Source organism: Notolepis coatsorum (assembly GCF_963971535.1).
Source record: "Notolepis coatsorum genome assembly, chromosome: 1".
NCBI lineage: Eukaryota > Metazoa > Chordata > Actinopteri > Aulopiformes > Paralepididae > Notolepis > Notolepis coatsorum.
This window is the reverse complement of record NC_140165.1, coordinates 12,575,875-12,593,351: the sequence shown is the minus strand read 5'-3', so window position 1 is coordinate 12,593,351 and position 17,477 is coordinate 12,575,875. Positions and strand designations below refer to the sequence as shown.

Sequence of the window (17,477 nt, the reverse complement as noted above, 5' to 3'; positions counted from 1 at the left end):
AGGTAAGGAATCTATGTTACCAGTTTTGGGTTAATCAGAGTTGTTTTTCACATATTTCACAACGTGTGTGTGTGTGTGAGTGGCGTTAGGCGCTGAGCGCGGCACGAATAAATTATTTTTCAGCCCGCTTTTGTATCGTGCATAAGAACACAAATACTCTCGATAATCTAGCGTTTATTTGAAAACAATTCATAAATCAGCCGGAAAATGACGACGTGTTTTGTGTATTCCAGTAAATGGCTATTTTCGCGGAATTTCTCTGAAATTACTAGAACTCTCCGAAGCTATACTCGTATTCAAAACGGTATAAAACGGAAATGTACTGATGAAAAAACAATCCGTTTCGTACATGTTGACTGCAAGCAAGTCATTGATAAGCGACGGGTGTATTAGACACATAGCCATAATTTAAGATATAGTTTATGCGTTCGCAAATGTGCTCCATCCTCCCATTCATTAATGTGGTGGCATCCAAGCGATAAATCGCCATATCCGGCAGGCAACCAATGTGTTAATATCGCAATACTCAGCATATCGCAATATATTTTGAATCGCAATACTATCGTATCGTGACTTAAGTATCGTGATAATATCGTATCGTGAGGCCTCTGGTGATTCCCACCCCTAGCATCATGCTTCCTTTAGTCAGAAGATCAAATGTATTGTAGTAGTTTCCACAGAGTCTGAGTTCGAGCAGCGAACATCAGAAACAGTGAAGTATTCTAAACCAGTAAATTTCTCCTGCTTTAGTCAATTTGCAAGATAAGCCATGTTTGCTGTATTGGATCAAGTCCACTTTGTACAGTATTCTGCCCAAGGCACACAGCTGGAACTGAGACAACTGTGTCCAAAGTGGGAATAGGGTGGACGGTGGAGAGGAACCCAAGCAAAATGGCCACTGTGAATGTGTCAATGTGTCTTTCTCTGGAATTCCCTCCCAGCAGAACTCTGCAACTCCGGACTCCTTAAAAAAAAACTCAGGGCGGTCAGGTGGCGTAGCGGAGATTGTGCTCGTCACCAATGCAAGAGGCTGCGGTCTCGACTCCCGGAGTCAGCATTGCCTTGGCTCGGGCTGATCGCTATACTAACTCATTTGGCTGAGTTAGGGGGAGGGAAGCCATGGCGTTGTGGACAGCGACCCCTACAGTTCGGTCGGGGCGCCTGCACAGCGAGGGTAGGATCTGGAGAGAGGTAGTGTGACCTTCCACACGTTACTCTCCCAGTGAGAATCTGCGCTGCCAGGCTGGCTGCCGGTGGCTGCACATGCGTCGGAGGAAAGCATGTGACAGTCTCCGGCCTCCCGGACCAACAGTAGGGGGGGGGGGGGGGGGGGGGGGGGGGGTGCGCAACAACCAGGAAGGGGGTTGGGAATTGGCATAACGACTAACAGTGGGATGGGAGAAAAATCGGAAAAAGGAGGGGGAAAAGATAATTAAAAATAAAACTCTTCAACATGGCCTTTGACCCCTAACGTCCTACATTGAATGCTGTGGCGTCTGTCTACCATGTTTGTTATTGTTGTTTTTCGCCCTATGTAAAGCGACCACCTTGGGTTTCATGAAAGGCGCTATACAAAACCAAGTTATCATTATTAATGTGCGCTATTGATGTTTAGCCAACATTTTTTAAATCGGGGCAAGAACATCCGTTGATGGACGGCTGTGGCTTTCTGTGCCATCAAAGTGAAAATAATGACCAGCTACTATTAGTGTCATGTTAGCCCTGATTGTCCTGACCAGTGACCACGGCATGTTATCTATTCTTGGGCGTACGTTCTGCCTTTGCATTGGACGATATGCACAAGCTGGCTAAAGGGATAGCTATGGTCACGAGGCTGAGGCCCACTCAGGTTTACTCCGCAGTGCAGTGAGTTCAGGGCACACCGGGTACATCTCAGCGAGCCTCCGGCAGCTCGTACAGACCAGAGAGCGTGATCCCGCTGACTGTGTATTGCTTCGTGACTCAACAACCCAGAGCTCCTATGTTTTAGCTTCACTGCATTGGCTCCCGGTTGTTTTTAGGATTGATTTTTTAATTCTCTTGCTTGTTTTTAAAGCTCTTAATGGTCTGGCACCATCCTACCTCTGCGACTGCCGTGCCTACATAGATCTGTTCCAAACCACCCCCCCAGGTCCTCTAGTGCCTACAATGACATAAGAAATACAGCGAAGCAGCTTTTTGTTTCTATGGGCAGACGGCTTGGAATAATGTCCCAATACATCGAAAACAGGCAGCCTCTGTGGAAAGCTTTAAAGCACAGCTCAAGACCGATTTCTATACTCTTGCTTTTAGCTGATTTTAAAATCCCTGTTGTCATTTATTCTTTTTAGCTATTTTCTTAATCATGTTTTGCTTTTTTTTCGTGGTTTTAAACTCCTGAAATTCTTTACATTTTTTGCTTTATTGTCAAATGTTGTGTTTTTTGCTCTGTTAAGCACTTTGAGCTGCATTATTATGTATGAAAGGTGCTATAAAGATTATTATTACTATGAGGAGCATCATGGATTGCACTGAGAAAGGTCTCTTTAAACGAGCAACATAATCATTGTTAAGAAAGAAATAGGTTCCAAAAATCAGACTTATCGCTTTAATCAAGCTGGCTAACATTAGTTAGGTGTTTTTTTTTTAACAGGACTTTCAAAAGCTTCAGTGTGGGAAGAAAGTTACAAATTATCATCTAAATGGTGCATTACATAACGCTTTTATTCAAAGCGCTTTACAATTTCTGTTCCTCACATTCACCCATTCATTCACACATTGACACACCGACGGCGGAGGCGACCATGCAAGGTGCCAACCTGCTCATCAGGAGCAATTAGGGGTTAAGTGTCTTGATCAAGGACACATCGACAAGCTGCCCGGGAGGAGCGGGAATCTAACAGGAAACCGTCCGACTACCAGACGACCGCTCTACCTCCTGAGCCACTGTCATCTATCTATAATTGTCATCTATCTGTAGTTACTGCTGTTTGGTTGGCAGTGCTCTTCCATTGCGGCAAAGGAAAACCACACTAACTACACAGAAACAAGTCTACTTTCTAGGGCTGTCCCCTCTTATTCCATTGGTCGAGTAATCCGTCAGTTTTGTCTTAGCCAACCAAGACTTTGTAAGTCAATTGTGATGTTTTTTTTTTTTTTTTTTAATGTTCTTTTTTAATGAGTCATGTCATTTCCTGATAAATTATGAGAACATCTCTGCTAAACACGAGATTTCAAGAGGTCCTGCTGCGTGACATGAAACAACAATCTCACAGATTAAATCAACACAACGAATCCTACAAGTATTAGTCGACAGCCTGGCAGAGTGTTCCAAGAGTGAAAGTTTCATCATTTTCATAAACAGAAACGCCACACAAGCATTTCTGGTTTCTGCATGAATGAGACTTGGATGATATTCAACCGCTGTGAGTTTGTAAACCGATGTTTTGCTAGTTTTGCTGTTAAACCAAATCTTCAATTCATCAAGTATATCTACGTTCACCCCGTGGAGATATTAATTCAAGGCATCATGTCAAGTCAGCTTTATTTATATAGCACATTTACAATGACTAAAAGCCAACCAAAGTGCTTTACAGGTAGGACATGATAAAAGACACATACAATGCAGTAACAAATAAAATACACTCAAATGACGGAAAAAGGTATTATAGTACACAAAGAAAACAAGAGCAAGGTGCAATATAAGAGACAAGAAAATAGATAAAAAAAAAAGTCCAGAGTAACAGCAAACGTAGTGTACAGGTGGCAGGCTAACTCTGGTCAAAGGCCAGGGAAAAGAGGTGCGTTTTAAGCAGCGATTCAAAAGGCCTCTAGGCTCTGGGCAGATCTTATGTGGGGGGGGGGGGGGGCTGTTCCAGAGCCGAGGGGCAGCCGTAGCGAAATCAATGTAATTGATTTGGGTGAAAAATGCTTCTTTAAGTCAGAAGATCAAACGTATTGTAGTAGTTTCCACAGAGTCTGGGTTTGAGCAACCAACATCAGAAACAGTGAAGTATTCATTTTTTTTTTATCCACTTTTTCCTCCTCCTTTTTCCATTTTTCTCCCATCCCAATTTCGCCTCGCCAATTCTCCCCTCCCCTGTCTCGAACGTTGTTAGACCATGCCTCCCACTGGCCGGCTGCAATGTGGACGAAGCCTTGCATTGCATCACATGTCCCCTCCGGTACACGAGGAGGCAGCCGTCTCATCTTTTCACCTGCACAGCGCGATCTCTCAGCGGCAAGGAGTAACGCGTGGGAGGCTCACGCTGCCCCCGTTGCTTCCTGATTCTGCTGTACAGGCGCACCAACCGACCTGTAGGAGTCGCTGTCCACAACGTCCGATCCCCACCCACCAGCTTTCCCACCCTCTAACACTGCCAATTGTGTTAGTATGAACGACCAGCCAAGCTGGTAGCAACGCAGAGAGCTGGGCTCGAACCCAGCATATCCTGCGTTAGTGGCGAGCGCCTTGCCCACTGCGCCACTTAGCCGCCTACAGTGAAGTATTCTAAGCCAGTTAATTTCTCCTGCTTTAGTCAATTTGCAAGATAAGCCATTTTTGCTGTATTGGATCAAGTCCACTTTGTACAGTACTCTGCCCAAGCCGGCAGACAACTGTGTCCAAAGTGGGAATAGGGTGGAGACTAGAGGAACCCAACCTGAGCATGACATAAAGAGCAAAATGGCCACACAATCACTAAACTATACATTTACTTCCACACCAACCAGCGTTTCCTTTTTTTTTTTTTTATATATATATATATATATATACGTCTGTTTATTGTTTTTTTTTCCAGTGCAACCAACATTTACAAATTATATGTACTTGAAAATGTTCTATTTGAAACACAAAAACAGAATACAAAGAACAGCAGACATCAAGACAAAGTGACATGTAGAGAGAAAAAAAAAAAAAAAAAAAAAAAAAAAGACAGTTTCAGAGAGATTTATAGTGTTGGTAATAAGAAATATATAAAAGAAAAAGATATATATATAATAATAATAATCATAATAAAGTAAAAATAAAGTATATAATAATAATTAAAAAATAAAAAGTAAATTAGTTTTATTTTTCCGCGTTTCCTTTACAGAGACTTATTGGTGGCGGCCCACCGCGATACCAAACAGGCCCGCCGCAAATACATTTCCCAGATACAATAATAACACATTGACAATGTGCACGGCACGTTCCTCTGCTCCCAGTGTGTGTAGTGGCCAGTCGGGCCGGCCACCACCACCACGCCACAGATGACCTCAAAAACCTGTGGGAAATACTGAATAACCTACTTTTGGCAGAAAAACTTTTGAAGTCTGTTCTTCCTCACTTTGACTCCTTGAGGAGTCGTTGCTGTTTGCCTTGTTAGAGCAAAGTAGAACAAGGGAGGAGAAACATGAATAAAAGATGAGAGAGAAAGAGAAAGAGCGAGAAAGAGAAAGGAGAGAGAGAGAGAGAGAGAGAGAGAGAGAGAGAGAGAGAGAGAGACAGAGACAGAGAGACAGAGAGAGAGAGACAGAGAGAGAGAGAGAGAGAGAGAGAGAGAGAGAGAGAGAGAGAGAGAGAGAGAGAGAGAGAGAGAGAGAGAGAGACAGAGAGAGAGAGAGAGAGAGAGAGACAGAGAGGGGGGGCTGTCGGAACAAATTTCCTTCCCTATCTTGTTATTATTAGACTACCAGACTGCCAAAATGTAAATGTAATAAAACATTATTTGATATGAGCTGAACTGAAAACACATCAGTAGTTCTTGTCCCTTTTTGTGAATACAAGTCAATAAATGGGATTTACAAAAGCACAGCCCGATGCCTAATGACCGTTTCCTATTCGGTACATCCCATAATAGCAAACTCGACACACAATGAACGTGTTGATATTAAGGATTGTACACCTGCTTTGATGTGGTAAGAATATATAGGAGTATTTCTCCTCTGGGAGATTATTTTCCACAGTGCATAACAATAAGCAAGACAAAATTATACAAATTACAGGATTTAACACTTAAATTACAGGGCTCACATAGCAGAGACAAAGACATGGATATATGTGAATGTAATCATTCATATTATTATATATATAATATATATTTGCCTTATTTCAGCCTATGGTATTCTTGGGGACAATTGACAGCCCTAGCGTTGTTCAACAAACGGTATAATCTGAATTTAGGATACGAGGACATGTCTCTCAAGCCAGAGTCTTACTAACCTATTCTTAACGTCTACACTAGTATCTACTGTACTACTATGTCTATGTCTATACTACTATGATTATACCAATATGTACTATGCTACATTACAGTACTAAGTTTATACTACTATGTAGTAGGGCTGACCTCGACTAGTCGACCGAAAGGAGCCGTAGTCGACTGCCAACCTCTTAGTCGAATGCAAAAAGAAGAGAAGCAAAGAGGCTGGCACGCATACCAAGAAAACGGGCACAGAGAGGCACTGAAAGAGGATTTCACGGGCCTGCCACGATAACACATTTTGCTGGGCGATTAATTGCCCCCGAAAATATCGCGATAAGCGCTATTATTGCGACCGGTTAGAGATTTTTTTTTAGGAATTTATTTCCCAAAACTTTTATTTTGAAGCCCAACGCTCCGTCTTTTCCGGTGTTTTAGACTTTTATTTTGAAGCCCACCGACCGGACCGGAAGTATTGTTGTTATTATCCTAGCGGCACCTATGAGCGGCCAACTTGTCTCGTCCGGTTCTGTGTTTTTGAGCTAATGATATTGATAAAACAAATATTGAGATTGTTGGTGAACAACTAACTTTAGGTTAGTTTTAACGTTAGCTACTAACGTTAGATGCAGCTACTACAGGCAATCAACGATGAGGAGGAAGCGTCAAAGCAGTATATAATAGAATAGCTGTGGTGCGTAGGCACTGCAGCACGACTCGAAACTACCTACTACGTTATAATAAATGAATTCATGTTTAACTTGTCCCCGTGTCCAGTCCTTTGACTAGCCCCACCCGTTCATTGTAAACAATGATGCATGTAATTGTATTAACGTTATTCTGTGTTGTAGCTATGCTATACGTTGTATTTCGTTTGTTAGCTATTTAGCTAATGTTGTTAGCATTGAATGAGAATCAACACTCGATCTTTCATCTTTATTTAGCAGTCCAGTTTCTCCGGGCAGTAGCGAGTAACTACTTGGGTCTAAAAATAGCTAACGTTACACTATAAATAACGCTACTTGGTTAAAAGGAGCAACACCATTGAGAAATGTAGTTGAGCTATATGTGGCGTTGCTACTGCCCCACGGAGCTCCCGTGCTGTGCTCTGTAGTAAGGCCAGCGGCCCCCCACACGGACAGTGACTGACAAGGGGCACTGGTTCCGCCTCATTAAAACAAACGCGCAAATAGCAATTAATCGCGCCCGTCAAAATCATTGCATTAATTTTAATTATCGCTGCAATTAATCGATTTATTGCTTATCGCGGCAGGCCTCACCCATCTAATGAACACACTAGACAAATATCAAGATGTATCCATCAGTGGACCAATTGCATGCTTTCGCAGGACAAGAAGCGTTCAGTCGACTCCTTCAGACATTAACACATTCGGGCCATTGGGATTAGACGGGCCCCACTCTATGAGGCCAGCTTTTCATTACAAGTTTTCACAGTGCGTGAGGTTGTTTGTAGAGCTAAATCTATATTTTATATTATTGCTATGTGTCCATTGTCATCGTCAATTGACAGTATAAACCTTCCCTTCAATATGCCATAAAGAAACAATTTTTTCGTCAATACGTTCTAGGCCTGCACGATTCTGGGAAATAATCTAATTACGGTTTTTCAGACAGCTCGTGATTTCGATTTAAAATCGATTAATCGTTCAGCCCTAATACGTTCCCGTTTTATAGCGTTGTGAATATGAACTTTATATCGGAATGGTCTGGGGTAATTCCTGAAAAGCTAGTTATAGGGCGCTAAGCTAATAACGTTAAATCGATTGGCGTTTCGGCCCTACACAAGCTAGAGTTAAAAATCTAAATGCATATGATCGGTATCATGTTCCACCATGAATGCATGAAAGGGGGGGGGGGGGGGGGCGGGGGAAGTCGTTTCTGATTATTGATTACCAATAACGCCATTCGTTATTGCAACATCATACGCTGATGGCTATGAGAACAAGGCCCGATCAGGCTGAAATTGACGTCAAATTGCTCTCACCTGTGGCCGCTTGGATTCCAAAAAGAATTTCCCAGTTATTTGATCGCCATCTGGTAGATCGATATGTCCATTGGCTGATGCTATATTCCTTTACGGCATACTGAATTCTGCGTCGCAAAAAGTATTCCAGGCGATCTGGTGAAGCCATAGCTTTAGGCCAGGGGTCTCAAACTCAATTTACCTGGGGGCCGCTGGAGGTAGAGTCTGGGTGAGGCTGGGCCGCATCAAATATTCCACAAAAAAAGAGTTTCAAGTATTCCAAAAAAAAAGTACAACTGATCCAATCTTCTCAATATTTAGCAATAACATTTCAGAACATGAACGGTTCTTCAGAACATGAACGGTTCTTCAGAACATAGGCTTCTCAGTGGTGTCAGTGGACTCATCCACATGCAGCTATGGAAATGCACTGTGCATCTTTTTTTATTCTATCACAAAGCTGTTTAATCAAATCACCAGCCAGTATTTCAGTTATTCTGGTTGCTGTGCGATCTGAGGGGGATTTGCTTTTGTTTGCCTTCAAACATGGTCTCCATCACTTCAGTCATACATTATTTTATTATGTATGCATCAGAGAGAGAGAGAATGGCTTCTTGTGTTTAGCCAACACCCATGCCACCCATGGTTGCTTTGTTACTTCTTGGTTTGGTGCTGGACTCAGGATGAACGCATATTTTTCAGTCCATTCGAATTGCAGTCGACTTTTCTTTTACTGGCCATCTTTGAAGATCCCATATTTTTCTGCTGCCTGCTGGCGAAACTAGCTACATTTATCTCACGGAGATAAAACTGTTAAATGTATTATTATTATGTGCGCCCTTACTCATTTGTGTTCTACAGAGGGCGATGTAGTATGTCCAGTACTGAGTACGTGACGTCACTGACGTCTCCTTCGCATTCCTGTTCCGGTCTATTATTTGTTATTGATTGTTGTTGATATATATATAGCGGCACCACGACCGCATTTCGCCCCGCCTGAGAAATAAATATGCCTACAAGGCTAAAGATGATCTGAGTCAACCGAGTTCCATTCAATCGCCACCGCAACGCACTCCGTTTAACAAAAACTGGGAGCGAGGCTACTGTAGATGCGCTGTCAACTCTCTGCTCTGACTCGGACTGAAGAGACGACACGCATTCCGTGAAGACCCGCCCTACTCTGCCTCTGATTCGCAGACTGTGGGTGGGGGGGAGAAACTCTGATGGGACGCTGAATGTGATTGGACCAGACCCGTACACAGACAGTGGAAGTGCAGCCTGTTATGCAGCGCACTGCTCGCAGAGGAGATAGCGAGGATGCATTTGCCTTCCACTTTACTTGATATCACTCCGGAATCACGTTTCAACCAAGTCACTAACGTAACGTTGCTGTCATGAGCCTGTGCTATGGTAGCCTACAAGTGATCAAATAAATAAAACTTCTAACTCGCGCAACGACTTGACAACAAGTTGCGCGCGGGCCGCACCAACACTAAACTTTGATGTCAAGTAGGGGGCCGCAAAATATCATCGAGTTTGAGACCCCTGCTTTAGGCTAACAGAAAAGCGAACCCGGAGCGGAAAAAAAAGTGACACCCGGTCTGCAACAGGGGAAACTGCATTCTCGAGACAGTGACCAGGATCTGTCCGGTAACTGCACTTTCGGAGTCCCAATATGCCTTTTCCAGCCAAAATACAGCTCCGTGACATTGAGTAGGATATTAAAATGGAATAAAAGCAAAAGCGAGTTTACCACGTATATATACGTGGTTGGCCTTCAAAGGATGGCGCCCAATCACTATGTCTATACTATACTATGCTACTATGTAGATACTACTATACTATGCTACTATGTCTATACTACTATACTATGCCACTATGTCTATACTACTATACTATGCCACTATGTCTATACTACTATACTATGCTACTAAGTACATACTACTATACTATGCTAATTTGTCCATACTACTATACTATGCTACTAAGTATATACTACTATGTCTATACTACTATACTATACTACTAAGTCTATACTACTATACTATACTACTATACTATGCTACTCAGGGCTGTACAGTGCAATGAGGTTATCGCAAATTGCCCCTATATATGGCCTGTGCAAGTGGAGACAAATATTTGGGCGCACCTTTGCGAGTAGTGATTTCAACCCTTGCATTCGCATTTCACTCCTAAATTAATCCAGAGCTTGTGATGACACGATGACGTCACTCACGCAAGCTGCACACTCAGGTATGAAGTTAAACAGCGGGAAAAATCTACTGCGCACTCACTGTGATTGTGCCACGCAGCTTGTAGATGCCAGTCTGATTAGAGCTACTAGGCTAAAAATTAAGAAAACCACCAGTAACGTTAGTATTGCATCACATTTTCGACGTGTTGGATCTAGTGAGCCGTCTAATGAAAATGTGACCGAGAACAGTGAGCCAGCAGTGGCAGTAGCCACCGTTACAGGTATGGCTAACGTCGTTAGCGACAGCAACACATGGCTAGCTCTAGTATCGTTAGCACTGAGTCTGCAGACGCCGACATTACTAGGGAAGAAGATGAAGATGGCGATGGTGAGATAGCTGCACCCGCCACCACTGTCACAACTAAAAAGGTCCACAAGTTCAGGTCGGATTGGCTCAAACTATTCCCCTGGCTAGTATTTGAGAATGACCATATGTTTTGTAAATACTGCAAGGGACAGAAGCAGGCGGGGAAATCTGCGTTTGTAACGGGAAATCACAACTCTAAAAAAGATGGCTTAACTAAACACAGTATGTCCTATCGGCACACAGCCTGCAGAGACAGCTATGTGATGCGAACCAATAAATCGTCTACGGTAGGGCTGACCTTCGATTATTTTTTTGGAATTCGAAGCTTCGGGGCCGAGATTCGATTTTAATTCGAAGCTTCGAGATAAAAAAAAAATAATAATAAATATATATATATATTTTTAATGTTGTGGGACTTGTACAGCACTTTGTTCAACTTTGTCAGTGCTGTAAAGTTTAAACCTTTTAAAATCTTAGACAAACAAAACACTTTGCTTTCATGAAATATTGTAAGCCGTCATTTGAGGCTTTATAAAAGCAGCACAATGAACACAAATCTGTCGGTGCCGAGTCCAATCTCATCTTAAATAACAAACAGCATTGCTTGTTGTAATTAACAAAGAGAGGCAGAGTTGATTTTGCAAAAAAAGAAAATAATAGGCAAGTTCTTATTTCCGAGGCGGATCAACGGAGGCAGCTTAAAATAAAAATGAATATCGCCTACTTCATCGCCAAGGAAGAGGAGCCGTTCGTGAAGTTTGGGCCACTCATTACTGTTCACAAGAAGAACGGCGTTGATATAAATCCAACCTACGACAACCATGTCAGGTAATATTTTTCCAATAATAGTAATACCTTGCATTTAAATTATTTTAGTTTTTCTAAATGCTACCCAAAACAATGTAATGGCATCTTAGGATGTGAGTGTACCATGATTAGTAATGTAATTGCATGTGATGTGTCATCATGTTATGTAACTATAATATGTACATCATACCGTAGTAGGCCTCTCAATTCTTATAAAAAAAAAATCCCGGATATACATAAACATTAATTGGCATAGATCTCTATAAACGGCCCAACACATTGATCACTTTAGGCACACAGCCACACACTGAAACCAAACCAGTAACATCACAAATATGAAGCGGGTAATTGCCCATAAAAATAATAAACCTTTGATGGGGTTATTTACAATAATAATAATTCATTTTATTTCTAAAGCACTTTTCATTGTGAAACAAAGGTATGCAGAGTTTCTTGTCCTCCTGATTAATGCAATGGTGTGTGTGTTGTGATTATCTCATTCAAGGAGCACTACAAGCGCGCACACACACACACACACATTGTTGTTTTTGTTCTATTAGTGATTTACACACTTTCTCAGTTGGTTCATTATAAAAGATACAAACCTGAAAACAAAAGCACTTAAATGTTAAATAAAATAACCACAGCAATGAGGCAGGAGGAACAACATATTATTTTTCACTATAATGGTAAAATTGTTATTTAAAAAAGTGCCCCTAAAAAATATTCTGTGCCCCTAAATTTTTCATTGAGGGGCACCTGTGCCCCTAGTGAAAAAGCTCAGCGTACAGCCCTGCTACTATGTCTATACTACTATACTATACTACTAAGTCTATACTACTATACTATGCTACTATGTCTATACTACTATACTATGCTACTATGTCTATACTACTATACTATACTACTAAGTCTATACTACTATACTATGCTACTATGTCTATACTACTATACTATACTACTAAGTCTATACTACTATGTCTATACTACTATACTATATTACTAAGTCTATACTACTATACTATGCTACTATGTCTATACTACTATACTATATTACTAAGTCTCTATACTACTATACTATGCTACTATGTCTATACTACTATACTATATTACTAAGTCTCTATACTACTATACTATGCTACTATGTCTATACTACTATACTATACTACTATACTATGTCTATACTACTATACTATGCTACTAACGTTTGAACGTTTGGCTGAGCTTCACAGAAAAGATGGAATACAGTTAACGTTAATACACTGGTTATAATATATTGGGTTTTATATATAAATATATATATATATATATATCTGAATGTCACTGAGCAGTGATTTAAGGGTGAATGGCTTTCATTCCTTGGCAACAGGTGTCCCCTCCTCCCTTGGGGGTAAAATGCATTATAAAATCCACAGCAATATTAATTAATTGAATACGCCTCCTTTGATATATTGATTAGTGTCATGATGCATCCGAAACGGATGGGGAAAAAAACGAAAGGCTAAATTAGAGCAGGTTAAGAAAGACATGATATACTTCATGTCATGGTTCACAAGTTACTAATATAATATGTAATATAAAAGACAAATCTTGGGAGCAGAGCACAAGTTGGGAGCCTGCATGAAGGTTCCACTAGATGGACCGTCTGTGGCCGAATGTCCATATGAAGCTATGGTGTAATATTTCTCCAAGCCAAGGAAGATAAAGTGCAACAATGAATCATGCACTGTGTTCGTGATGATGTGCTAATGTTTTGCAAAGGTCATACGTTACAGTGTTACACAGCTTATGTGTGTATGCAATAAATGCAGCTTATTAACTTATCCTCTCCTTGTGATCACTTAGTTTCGAGTCTTGAATATACAGAGTGAACAAAGTGTGTGTGAACTAGGGGTGGGCAATATGACGATATTAAATAAATATCGGCTACAGTTACCGTAATTAACGATACAATAAATAAAGCATTTTTAAGTGCTTTAGAGGAAATGTCCAAATATTGCGATATATATAATTTAGAGGCCATATCGCCCAGCCCTAGTGTGAACAACCAGGCTACTGCTCTACTGCTGGTGTGAACAACCAGACTACTGCTCGACTGCTGGTGTGAACACCCAGACTACTGCTCTACCGCTGGTGTGAACAACCAGACTACTGCTCTACTGCTGGTGTGAACAACCAGACTACTGCTCTACCGCTGGTGTGAACAACCAGACTACTGCTCTACTGCTGGTGTGAACAACCAGACTACTGCTCTACCGCTGGTGTGAACAACCAGACTACTGCTCGACTGCTGGTGTGAACACCCAGACTACTGCTCTACCGCTGGTGTGAACAACCAGACTACTGCTCGACTGCTGGTGTGAACAACCAGACTACTGCTCTACTGCTGGTGTGAACAACCAGACTACTGCTCTACTGCTGGTGTGAACAACCAGACTACTGCTCTACTGCTGGTGTGAACAACCAGACTACTGCTCTACTGCTGGTGTGAACAACCAGACTACTGCTCTACCGCTGGTGTGAACAACCAGACTACTGCTCTACCGCTGGTGTGAACAACCAGTCTACTGCTCTACCGCTGGTGTGAACAACCAAACTACTGCTCTACCGCTGGTGTGAACAACCAGGCTACTGCTCTACTGCTGGTGTGAACAACCAGACTACTGCTCTACTGCTGGTGTGAACAACCAGACTACTGCTCTACTGCTGGTGTGAACAACCAGACTACTGCTCTACTGCTGGTGTGAACAACCAGGCTACTGCTCTACTGCTGGTGTGAACAACCAGGCTACTGCTCTACTGCTGGTGTGAACAACCAGGCTACTGCTCTACTGCTGGTGTGAACAACCAGACTACTGCTCTACCGCTGGTGTGAACAACCAGACTACTGCTCTACTGCTGGTGTGAACAACCAGGCTACTGCTCTACTGCTGGTGTGAACAACCAGGCTACTGCTCTACTGCTGGTGTGAACAACCAGGCTACTGCTCTACTGCTGGTGTGAACAACCAGGCTACTGCTCTACTGCTGGTGTGAACAACCAGGCTACTGCTCTACTGCTGGTGTGAACAACCAGGCTACTGCTCTACTGCTGGTGTGAACAACCAGACTACTGCTCTACTGCTGGTGTGAACAACCAGACTACTGCTCTACCGCTGGTGTGAACAACCAGACTACTGCTGGTGTGAACAACCAGGCTACTGCTGGTGTGAACAACCAGACTACTGCTCTACCGCTGGTGTGAACAACCAGACTACTGCTCTACTGCTGGTGTGAACAACCAGACTACTGCTCTACTGCTGGTGTGAACAACCAGACTACTGCTCTACTGCTGGTGTGAACAACCAGGCTACTGCTCTACTGCTGGTGTGAACAACCAGACTACTGCTCTACTGCTGGTGTGAACAACCAGACTACTGCTCTACTGCTGGTGTAAACAACCAGACTACTGCTCTACTGCTGGTGTGAACAACCAGACTACTGCTCTACTGCTGGTGTGAACAACCAGACTACTGCTCTACTGCTGGTGTGAACAACCAGACTACTGCTGGTGTGAACAACCAGACTACTGCTCTACTGCTGGTGTGAACACCCAGACTACTGCTCTACTGCAGGTGTGAACAACCAGACTACTGCTCTACTGCTGGTGTGAACAACCAGACTACTGCTCTACTGCTGGTGTGAACAACCAGACTACTGCTCTACTGCTGGTGTGAACAACCAGACTACTGATCACGCGGGAAATGACGTTTGTGGCGCTTCAACCCTGGTCTGTTCCCGGCGTGAATGACTAAATGTAAATGTAGTAAACACATGGATCAACTTAACATGGTGTTTCACTGTGACTTCCGTTTGTTGGAGTGTGTAGCTGAGAGAGCAAGGGGAAGGAGAAAGCTCCATCTGGCGAGAGTCAGAGGTGTAGTTATTATGAGATCCTATTATGAGTTATTACGAGGAAGAGAGTCAGAGAGTTTGTTCACTCAGAGAGCATGTGACGAGACAGCGGAGTTAGAGAATAGTGTCTGTGTGTGTGTGTCTCCAACAGTGAGAAAAATACCAAAGAGAGAGAGAGAGAGAGAAAGAGTGTGTGTGAGAGAGAGAGAGAGAGAGAGAGAGAGAGAGAGAGAGAGAGAGAGAGAGAGAGAGAGAGAGAGAGCGTGTGACAAGTCAGGGGTGCGCAATAGTGTGTGTCTCCAACAGTGAGAGAGAGATACCAGAGAGAGAGAGAGAAAGAGATAAAGAAAGAGAGAATGGGAAAGAGAGAAAGAGAGAGAGAGATGGGGAGGAAGAGAAACAGAGCAAACTTCAGAATGTGTATATAACTTGATTTCGGCGTAACAGCTGATAACAAAAACATGATGTTCTGGTGTGTTTCTCGACCCCCCCCCCCCCCCCCTGCACCCTCCATCTCCCTCTCCTCCTCTCCACTCCACCACCCAGGAAAGGAGAGGAGAGGGGGAGGGAGGCCTTCGGGAGCCGTGGTCATGCCCCGTCCAAGGTCGAGCAGGAGGCCCCGTGTGGGCAGAGTGTGTGAGGCGACGGAGCGGCCGCTCGCTCTGCCGGGGGGGGGGGGGGGGGGTGGGGGGCACGGCGCCAGGTCTCCTCCTCTGGTTTCCTCTCCTCCCACCCGGGCGATAAAGCCCCGTCAACCCTGGCCTACTGTGGGCCTTGGGCTGCCCCGCCGCCGCCGCGGTAGTTAACCACTGCTGGGAGCTACCGACGCACAGCCATAGTGTTGTGCACCGCCAGGGTCACAGAGACACTGGCTGGGGGGGGGGGGGGGGGGGGGGGGGGGGGGGGGGTGTGGAAAGAGACGTGACACAAGAGACCGGGGGATATATAATGAGGAGGAGAGGAAAAGGAGAGGAACGTGGAGAGGAAGAGAGCGCGAGGCGTGGAGGAAAAGGCTGGGTGGAGAGAAGACGAGGTACTTAGCGAGACGGAGAGAAGGAAGGAAGGAAGGAAGTCGAGGAGAAACTCAAAGTGGCGGCTGCTGCATAAACCCTTTCACTGCCGGTTCCTAAAGTCCTACGTTAGGCCATCTGATAAGAGGCCATATGATAGAGTACCATCTGATAGAGTACCATCTGATAAGAGTACCATCTGATAGAGTACCATCTGATAAGAGTACCATCTGATAGAATACATCTGATAGAATACCATCTGATAAGAGTACCATCTGATAGAATACCATCTGATAAGAGTACCATCTGATAGAGTACCATCTGATAAGAGTACCATCTGATAAGAGTACCATCTGATAGAGTACCATCTGATAAGAGTACCATTCAAGGATTTATTTTGATCCTATTCACTTTAATTTCCATGGAATAGACTTACTATTCAATGCAGTCTCTTACTTCAGTGAAATAAATGCAAAAAGAGAAGGATAATAACGGCAGAGCGTCATGGAGAACTGCTGTGTTGTGGCGTCATGTCTTCTAGCTCAGGGAGCTCTCGGAGTCCCGAGTGTTGTGTGGCATCATGTCTTCTAGCTCAGGGAGCTCTCGGAGTCCCGAGTGTTGTGTGGCATCATGTCTTCTAGCTCAGGGAGCTCTCGGAGTCCCGAGTGTTGTGTGGCATCATGTCTTCTAGCTCAGGGAGCTCTCGGAGTCCCGAGTGTTGTGTGGCATCATGTCTTCTAGCTCAGGGAGCTCTCGGAGTCCCGAGTGTTGTGTGGCATCATGTCTTCTAGCTCAGGGAGCTCTCGGAGTCCCGAGTGTTGTGTGGCATCATGTCTTCTAGCTCAGGGAGCTCTCTGGCCGAGTTCCACCTCTATTCTAGTCTCATGTTGCCCAAGGAAGCCTACAGTGCCAGGAACGTGCCCGGAGACCCCCCCCCCCCCCCCCCCCCCACTCATCCCGTGACTGACTGAGTGACTGGCTGAAATAACAGCATGACCCACTGACTGACTGTGTGCCGAGCGCAGCGGATAACATGGCACCACAGTGCGGCATGCAATGCA

The 17,477-nt window shown here is 43.7% G+C and overlaps 1 protein-coding gene across 1 annotated transcript in view; it reads right to left on the bottom strand.

Annotated features, from left to right (window-relative positions):
• Positions 1-17,477, bottom strand: part of LOC311237471 (bone morphogenetic protein receptor type-2-like) — a 148,419-nt gene that overhangs the window by 63,322 nt on the left and 67,620 nt on the right. The gene's annotated exons all lie outside the window — the stretch shown is intronic.